At 39.1% G+C, this 9054-nt stretch overlaps 1 protein-coding gene across 6 annotated transcripts in view; it reads right to left on the reverse strand.

The window, feature by feature from the left end:
• LOC102211374 (band 4.1-like protein 3) overlaps positions 1–6203 on the reverse strand; it is a 43049-nt gene extending 36846 nt beyond the window's left edge. For all 6 annotated transcript variants that reach the window (XM_013909805.1, XM_013909804.1, XM_013909803.1 and 3 more), the window contains exon 1: positions 6068–6203. The gene's annotated coding sequence lies outside the window, so the exon portion shown is untranslated. The remainder of the gene's footprint in view (positions 1–6067) is intronic.
• Positions 6204–9054: the final 2851 nt, after the last annotated feature.

Genomic DNA, 9054 nt, shown 5'->3' on the forward strand with positions numbered 1-9054 from the left:
ATTTTCGAAGCAAATATCAAAAAAAAAAAAAATAAAAAAATAAATAAATAAATCAAACTTAAATATATTAATTCCACAGAGGAAAACTAAATGAAAAGCAGCAATTCACTGGAGAAAGCAGAAAGTAATCTGCCTTTTTCTTATCTGCAGTTACTTTAACAACACAAAACAGCTGATTAACTCTGTATTAAAGTACAAGCCCCCAGTTTCTCTGTAGTGTTTACACTCAGGAATCCAAAGTGTCTGAGCTGCACCAGTACGCGTTTTTCATGGCATGACCTTCTGCTTCTGTGAATAGCAGCATACCAGCGATGGATGTGGTCCCAAGGGCCTGAGGCTGGGTAATGAGGATATATCTAATGGCTAGATTTGACAAACAAAAATGACAGAAAGGACAGCTCACACCGGAGGCTAACTGTACCCACAGTCTTTGACACTGGGATGTGGGGTTTGGAGGCTGTTTGTGTGTGGAACGGCATACTGCGCCTCTGCTGCACAGAGCCTGGGTTTTGTAGTATGGATGCCTGTCATTCTGCTGCTGGTATGCTTTTCCCTGAGCTCTATTTATAGGGCTGTGTTTACTGCAAGCACGGAAGATTCCAAGGAAGATCTACTTCTAGCTGTGGGCATGGTCAGCACTGTCTGGATCAACAAAACCAACACTTCTTAGGGACAATCCCCAAAATAATCAAACAGTCATTAAGAAATGGCAACATCTGCAACTCAAACATTGAGCACATTAAAACAAGATAACATCTACTTGGTATGACTGATTACATCTGATTGTTACAAGCCTTTCAAGACATTTTACCAGACTGGAAAAAAAAAAATCTCTGAAAACCTTAAAGATTTAAATTTGGCAAACACGTCCAGCTCCATGCGTCTAGATTATCAACAGCTGGACTACATGACCTCATGCCTCGGATGCGTTGTTCATCTTGCACTTTTTATCTTCAAAATAGTTTTGAGCTGAATAGACTCAAGGTTGTGTTGTCAGCCCCTTGATTCAAAGCCATTTGGTATTAGCTGCTAATTCTAATGAAGAACGATGCTTTACTTAAACAGGCAATTGCTTTTTGAATGCCAGAAAATGTTTCATCTTTGCTAATGAGCACTCCTCTTAAATCCTGATGGAATTGCTTCAAACTAGCAGTTCAAAAATAATGCAAACTCAAACTTTGCCAAGTAGCAGAAACACTTCAAACCAGCATGTTGTTGGTCATTTAATGGATCAGAATGATGCTGATATAAAGCAACAGTAATTCATGGACTCAAATCAGTGGAAACTATGCTTTCTAAAAAGTCATGAGCATTCTAAGCTCTAAGGGTCACTGAATGCAACGTGCTGATCAAACACTTTTCAACTTCAGACCTCATAAAAAGGGCTATAAAGATGACCTAATCAAGATTAAAAGCCTGAGCAGCAGCACTTTGAATAAACGAATAAAGTCACAAGGTCCAAATTCCAACCCATGTTTTCCAAGTGAAGACGAAAAATGTAAAAGACCACTGAGCTGAATTCAAGCAAAAATCCTGTCAAAACCTCTTTCGCTGCAACTTTGTTGTGTCATGTGCGGCAGAGTTGAGGCGCGGATCACTAATCAGCTGACAGAAGATGGCTGCGTAGCTAACCTTTGCCTTTCTTAATCCTTTTATGAAAAAGGAACTATGGAAGGAGTGGTGGAACGGAACATCTTAGCACCATAGAAATGGAGGAAGAATAAGTTCAGTCACTGGTGACAGGCACTCTTCACAGTGCAACACAACAGCCTACACAGTAGTCCTGTGTGTGGCCCTCCACCATGGACTGGTACATAAATTATGCATTCAGAAAGAAAGCCATGTATTGCCTGGGATTTCTGCAAGTAGCTGCCCAATATTGTACCAATATAGAAGACAAGTTTCAGCCAAAGTACTTCAAAAATGTGTTTGGAAAAGAAAGGGTTCAATGCCATTTTATCAAGTTCAAGTCTTTTTGAAGGCTCTAGTAAACTTACAAGATTTACCTTTTAACAGGTATATGAGGACAGAAATAGACAACTCAATGTGCTGACAAAGCAACTAAATTACTGCTCATCCTCTCACCTCAACTTCACTAATGTATGTACTTGATCTAGAATCAGTTACATGCAAAACATTTTGTTGACTGGGAACCGTCTCTAAAACAGAAGCGTATTATAAAAACGGGAAGTTTTAAAACATCTGTTTGTTCCCCCTGTAAATTCTGGAAGTAATAAAAGTAGAAGTCAGCACTTACAGAAGAAAAAAAAAAAAGCACTTAGTGTCAAAGATATAATCAAATTTACCTCTTGGATTAGTAGCTTCACGGTCAAATGTGAGCTGATGAAAGCAGATATAGTCTCCTCAGTCACACCTTAAGATAAAAGCTAATACTCTCTGTGTTATGCCTTCCAAGGAAGGACAAGTAGAAACCACCCACCTCTGAAGAAACATTAATACTGCTTTATCATGCTTCATCCTTCTGTGAATCCAAAGAGGCCCACAGTTAATAAAACCTGCTGTCTGTCACTGGACAGACCAATAAAATCCCACTGAGCTGCAATGGTTGGGTTGTACACTGCAGTGGATATTCACATCCATCCTAAAAGTGCAGCCAGGGTTTTATCGGTGTGTAGCTGCATTATTATATAATTGATCACAGACACTAAATACTGTAGTAGGACTGCCCATGCATGCAGACCTCCATTTAAGGGCCATGTGTGATTGTAATGCACACTGCTGGAAAGGGGCCTGTGCACATTAAGTCTCATGCACACACATGGGAGGATGAGGGACTGCCATCTGTGCCGAGTGCTATTAGCCAGAGTACACCACAGCTGGGCCCATCCCTGCTGCCCCTGCCCCCACAATCATTACCCCTCAGGGACTTATGGAGGTTACATGGAGGGGAATAGTCTGCGTTGCTTGACACGTCAAGGCCCATCCCGAGCAGGCCTGCCAAATAAGATCTGACCATTTTGCATGGCCGCAGGGCCGACAGCTGTCGCAGACCAAAACCCAGCCGCTGTAACAAGATATCACGTAGCTGGTCTGGACATTCAAATTAGGCACCCCTGCAGATCCCCAAAGTCTCATCAACTGTCCTGACTAAGAAAATTATTGACATGTTTTTGGAGAAGTCTGTGGTTTAGTAGATTTAGTAGATAAATCAATTAAGTTTATTACTTAAATAGTTATTTATCAAAATAAATAACTTAAGTAATTAAAACATTTTAATTTAAAGCTCTACCTCCTCTTACTTTACTAAAGAAAATTAATTAATTAAAAAAAAATGTTGTTTTGGGTTTGTGCTGTACTTGTGACACAAAAAGACATCTAAAGATTACCGCCATATATAAAAAGCCAAGTGCTGTCTTAACAAATTCAATTACCAGATTAATCAAAAAAAAAAAGATTAATCACAGCTTTAGAACTTCCTAAACCTTCAAGACTTCTGCCAAAAATGCTGTCCAGCATCATCCCAGGAAACTTCCGAGTTTACTGAAACACAAAAACCTGATTGGACATCACACAAGGTGACAACAATGAAATAGAGGTCATTATTGCCATTTCCACTTAATCAAAAGTTGAGTTGAAAACCTTCCTTACAACATTTTCATATAGCTTTGTGCATTTTAGTCGTGCACTTGAGTAAAGAATTTTACACGACCCAGATGTTTTATACCACACTGGGTTGAATGTTCTCCTGCTCTGGTGTAGGAAAATTTGAGCATGTCAACAGTTCTGACAATTAAAAACATGGGTTTCATTTGAAGAGCCAGCAAAGACATTCCAAAAACAACTCTCTGTAAAAGGTCCCTGCAAGACAATAAATGCGTGAAATTGTAAAATCTTAGACTCAGCAAGCATCTGAGGCAGATGGTTTATGGCTTCTGTGTGTACGCTCCATTGCCAGTTTACAGCTTAAGAGTGCAAGTCATTCAAATGATCCCTGTAAGGTTTCGCTGAGACTTCCATGAAAACGGCCTTGTGACATCTGATCAAATAATATTTGCACATTTGATTATATAATTTAGCAGCCGTTTCAGATGTAAATTTTAAAAAGCCCTTTGGTTGAACCCTCACAAATCTAGCCGACACGTGAGACCTCAAGAGCAGAATTTGGGGAAGGTAGACTGGTCACATGAAGGTGACTCCAAGCAGGGAGCATTTTTGCTGAGGCGGCCATAAATCCTGTCGGCTTTCTGCGTTTACATTACTGTCTTTAGCAGTGAGGCCTCCGATGATTCGGTGGGCAACACAGCTAGCTTACCGGTACTGTTATTGCATTCTGACTATGCACACCGTGTGACACAATCAACGCAGGATTGTTGACATGCAGTTGCTTAAGGCCATGGATGACTTCTGTGAAAGGGTAACACAAACACAATCTGTCTGATAGGATTTGTTGGAGTTAGTGGCTCTCGATTGAGTTGTCTGCCTTAGTTGACAAAGGGAAAAACCCCTGTTAATGTAAAAGATTAGAACTAAGTCTCTGTATATTGATGAGAAGCTAATAACTTCTTATACTGTGGCCGAGACGGACCAGAAGGGATTAAGCATTTTAGGAGATTTACAATCAGTAAATCTGACTTAATTACTAATAATGCCTGCTGGCACTAATAAAAAAAAAAAAAGTTAAAATAAACCTTTTATTTCCCCGTTTACGTTGTTTACTGTGTAAATTTGAAGGCACATTTGCTCATTATGTTTTTAAATTAGTTTTATGCTCACTGGACAGTAATAGGCCAAGAATGACTAACTTGAAAAATACTGATGGAATACCAGTGCATTCCCATTAAGAGCAGTCACCACATGGCATTGTGTCTACTAGAACTTAAAGGTAACATAATTCTACAACCTAATCCAGCTTGATGAGCTGTTACAGACAAAAAAATAAAAATAAAAAATACAAAGATACACTGATGTCTGAGTGAGCTAGCAGAACCATAGTCATGTGGTTTACTATTAAAAATATGTTTTAGTAATGATCAGATCATTACAAAGCTATTCATGTGATTTTTGTGTTACAAAATCCTGATGATGAAAGTGCTATAATCAAGTCACCTGTCTGTCTAGACATTTTTACATTATATATACACACACAAACACAGTTGGACAAATAACTGATGAGTAACATTTAGAAGTAGAAAAATGAAAAGACTGCCTCCTCCATTGTCACTGTGCAAACTACAGCTGTAAACAGAGGTGCAGCCTCAGTAAACGAGCTATGAATCCCTGCCTACAAGGCCCACAATGTTCTTGCCTCTCAATGCTACTGCAACAGCAGCTTACTGTGCATCTTAATTAAATTGTCAAGTCAGTCTCCAGCCATTGCATGCTGTGGCAGCAAGGATGTAAGGATGCTAAAAGAGGATCCAGACCGTGTCATCCTGCCCCTAACCACGCCTACCGCACTGCAGATCAAAAACACCGAAGTGTGTCGTCTTAACCTCGGACAATCTGACAGTTTTAATCCATTAATTGTCTGCAAATTGTAACACTGCCTGCCAGTGACTCAGCGCTCTCCTTCACTGATGTAAAAACGGGAGGGATTAAAGGTCGGACAAGCATCTGTATCGTCTCGTTTCACCAATTTCACCCACTTTCTGGCCCCGAAACTTGAGCACGTTAGCCAGCTTCACCTCAAGCGGTGCGCTTCTTTAAAATATCCGTGCATACCCCGACTTTTAGCTTCAGATTAACCACCGCTGCAGGCAGCTCAGTCGGCAAAAAGCAACATTTTCTGCTTCAGTGTTACGCGCCGAATGGTTACAATGTGAAACCACAGTGGGATTAAAAAAAAGAAAGAAAACCATATGACCCCCGTTTCTGACTCGGTTAACCACGTCCACTAGACTTTTTCCGCCTGAGTAGATACAGTAAAACTGTACTCTAATGTTAATCATCTGTCATCGGCTGCGGGTGCAGTGAGCACGCGATCGAAAATGTGGCACGAGACAAAACCTCACAAAGAGCCGTTCAAGCCGCGAAACTTGCATCTTCTCTAAGTGAGCCTCGGTGTAATGGTACAAACGACAAGCAGCGAAGAAAATGGGTTTATTACCAGACACGGCGTCCTCGTTCAGCTGGTTATGCGAGTTGCATTCGTAGTGGGCTTCTGTTTCCTGACAGCGGTGCTACTCTGCTGCAGTTCCCCTCTCCACCAGCCTATCAAACTCCACTATGCAGCCGAGAGTAGAATTGTGGGATATCAGAACAGCCGGGGAGTTATTTTAGCAGCACCCTCCTCCCAATACACATACACGCACGCGCACAGCAATTGATGGCACGAGGTTTGTTGTTTTAGTGACGAACGACACTAAGAGTCCTCTCTATGTACGGACATGAGATTAAATTAAAGTCAATCAGCGGAGGAATGTAACAAAGGAAGGATGATGTGCTCAACTGATTGTTGAGTTTAAAGGTGTCCGTGGGCCGTTCTACAGTCTGCAGGGTATTTTCTGTCCCACCCATGAATTTGAAAATGATGCATGCGCAAAAGACTAAAGCATACCTTTGTTGCGTAAACTGCACTTTTCCTGAGAGAATTTTTTTAAAAGCCTTAAAATACAAAACAGTTCTTTGAGAACATTTTCTCAACTTCTTTGTAACCAAATAGGATGTTAAAATGACTTAGAAATCCACTTAAAAATAGTTGACACTTTTTTTTTACATCAAGATATTTTAAAGAATAATTTTGCAGCGCTGTTACCGGAACTCATTTAAAGGAAGAGACAACACGGTGATAGACATGCAACTTGTGCTAACACCATGGGGACACTAAAGGCCCTCTTTGACATATTTCGTATTTTTCCAGTACTTTCTGGCTAGGAGTGTGCCACTCCAATCAAGGCAAAACACTCTTACTCATATTCCCCAAAGAACACAAATCAAATTCCAAGTTTCCTTGCTTTATTTCCACTGCTAGCATCTTTCCCCATGAAAACACTAACACAAGTGTGTGAATGTGTGTGTGAATGGGTGGATGACTGGATATGTAAAGCGCTTTGGGGTCCTTAGGGACTAGTAAAGCGCTATATAAATACAGGCCATTTACCATTTATTTTTTACAAGCACTTTGCCCTAACAGTGATCAGTCTGTTATTTGCAATCCTGTTACCATAAAACAAATCAATTTAAAACAAACATATGCTACAAACATTTAAAATATTAATAAAAAATACATCTGCGGTCCTGAGTATTTACTTGTCATATGTATGTCATCTGTTAAGCCATGTTAGCGTGTACAACCCCGTTGCTCTAACATGTAATTTTCAAAATGGTTTAATCTGTTGCCTTTATAATCACTTGAATTATTATATGTGTTTGTGAAAAATATTTCAAAATAGATACAAAATTTCTAAAATAAACTGACTATTAAAGAGTTGGGCAGGATAGATTTCAAAAGTTGTTTAAATTAATCGAAATTAAGTCTCATCTAAAATTGAGTTTTCAATGTGAGTAGGACCATTTTTAACTGAATGGTCAAGAATTCATTAAACAATTTTGTTAAAAAACAACAACAAAAGAAAACAAACTACTGTGCCAAGCATAGCACACAGCAACCAAATCTCATAAGTGGACCTTTTTATTTGTTTAAAAATTGTTTAAAATAAAGAAATTTTAAAAACAATTTCTGAAGCCTATATTGTTCACCAATATGCTCCATTCATTTACCTAATGTGTTATAGAGGCAATTGTTGTTTACAACACAAATAACAAATCATTGCCAAAAATATCATCTTTATAACACTGGAAAAAAACATTCCACCAATATTGGCATTCGTGTATATATTGTCTGATATGTGCCATTTGGTGATGTAAAGTAATGTCTTGCTTGTTAGATACAGAGCTGGAGACACAAACTGAAAATATCTATATCAGAATGCTTTTAGGCTACAGAAACAGGATTGGCCACAAAAATCCAACATAGGTCACGCTCCAAGAATTAAAAGCATAAACATTATCACTATGCCATGTTCTATATCAACATTTCAGAATCTTGTGCGTGCGTATAATATAAATGTGTCTAGACAGAGCGGCGACTTGAATCTCAGTTCAACAGTGTACATTAAACTGTGTTTCACTTTTCTACTTTCTGATATTTATGTAGCGGCTAAAGTTACTTTGCAGACTAGTATTTCAATTCAACTTTATTAATATTGAGCCAATTTACAACCACAGTCACCTCAAGGCACTTTATATTGTAGGGTAAGGACCCCGCAACAGATATTCAACATATATAAGCAGTAATAAGCTTAAAAAACACGCTTCAGGTTAAAATAGTCACCACCATTAAAAAAAGCTCACTTTGACCATCCACAGGAACAAGTTTTTGCATCAGTATCATTTTCCAGAAATATAACACTGACAGGAACTGCACGACAAGCACTTCCACTATTTACATTTCAAGTACATTTTCCATGAATATTTCTGGACAATGTAGGACATTTACTCTGTGGTATAGTAGAAATTTTACTTGCATAAAGGATTCAAATACTACTTCTGTCACAGAGCTGAAGCTAGATAATCTCTATATCATCCACTACCAACTGAAAAACAATCTAAGGCACAATAAAAAAAAAAAGGAAATTATGAGGATGTGAACGCAGCGACGCAAACGCACATCTGCAGCGCTCTCCCAGGCATACATATTGGTTTGTGTGCATTCACAAATACAGACATAAAAGCGAGTTCTTAATTAGAGTCTGGGTTGTTCCCTCTGGGGATTTGTGGGTTTTGCCTCCCGCCTCCCAGTGGGAATTTGACCCAACTCGATCACCCATTTGACTTTTCTTTCATTGAACTGCTTTCATGCTGGATGCCCACACTTACAATATGCTACACAAATATAAACATGCAGTCGTGAACACTAATGAGAACTTTCTGCTGAATTCATACATAAATAGTGACAGTGACAAAGTGGGCGTGCTTTCCACATAGCAGAACAACACACAGTGACACTTATATACAGAAAGCAGACAGCTGCTTCCTCATTCAGTCTCTCGGTGGACAAGTCATAAAACAAAACCATAAAACAATGTTTTATAT

Source organism: Pundamilia nyererei, unplaced genomic scaffold (genome assembly GCF_000239375.1).
Source record: "Pundamilia nyererei isolate P.nyererei 1_Seehausen unplaced genomic scaffold, PunNye1.0 scaffold00031, whole genome shotgun sequence".
NCBI classification, from domain to species: domain Eukaryota; kingdom Metazoa; phylum Chordata; class Actinopteri; order Cichliformes; family Cichlidae; genus Pundamilia; species Pundamilia nyererei.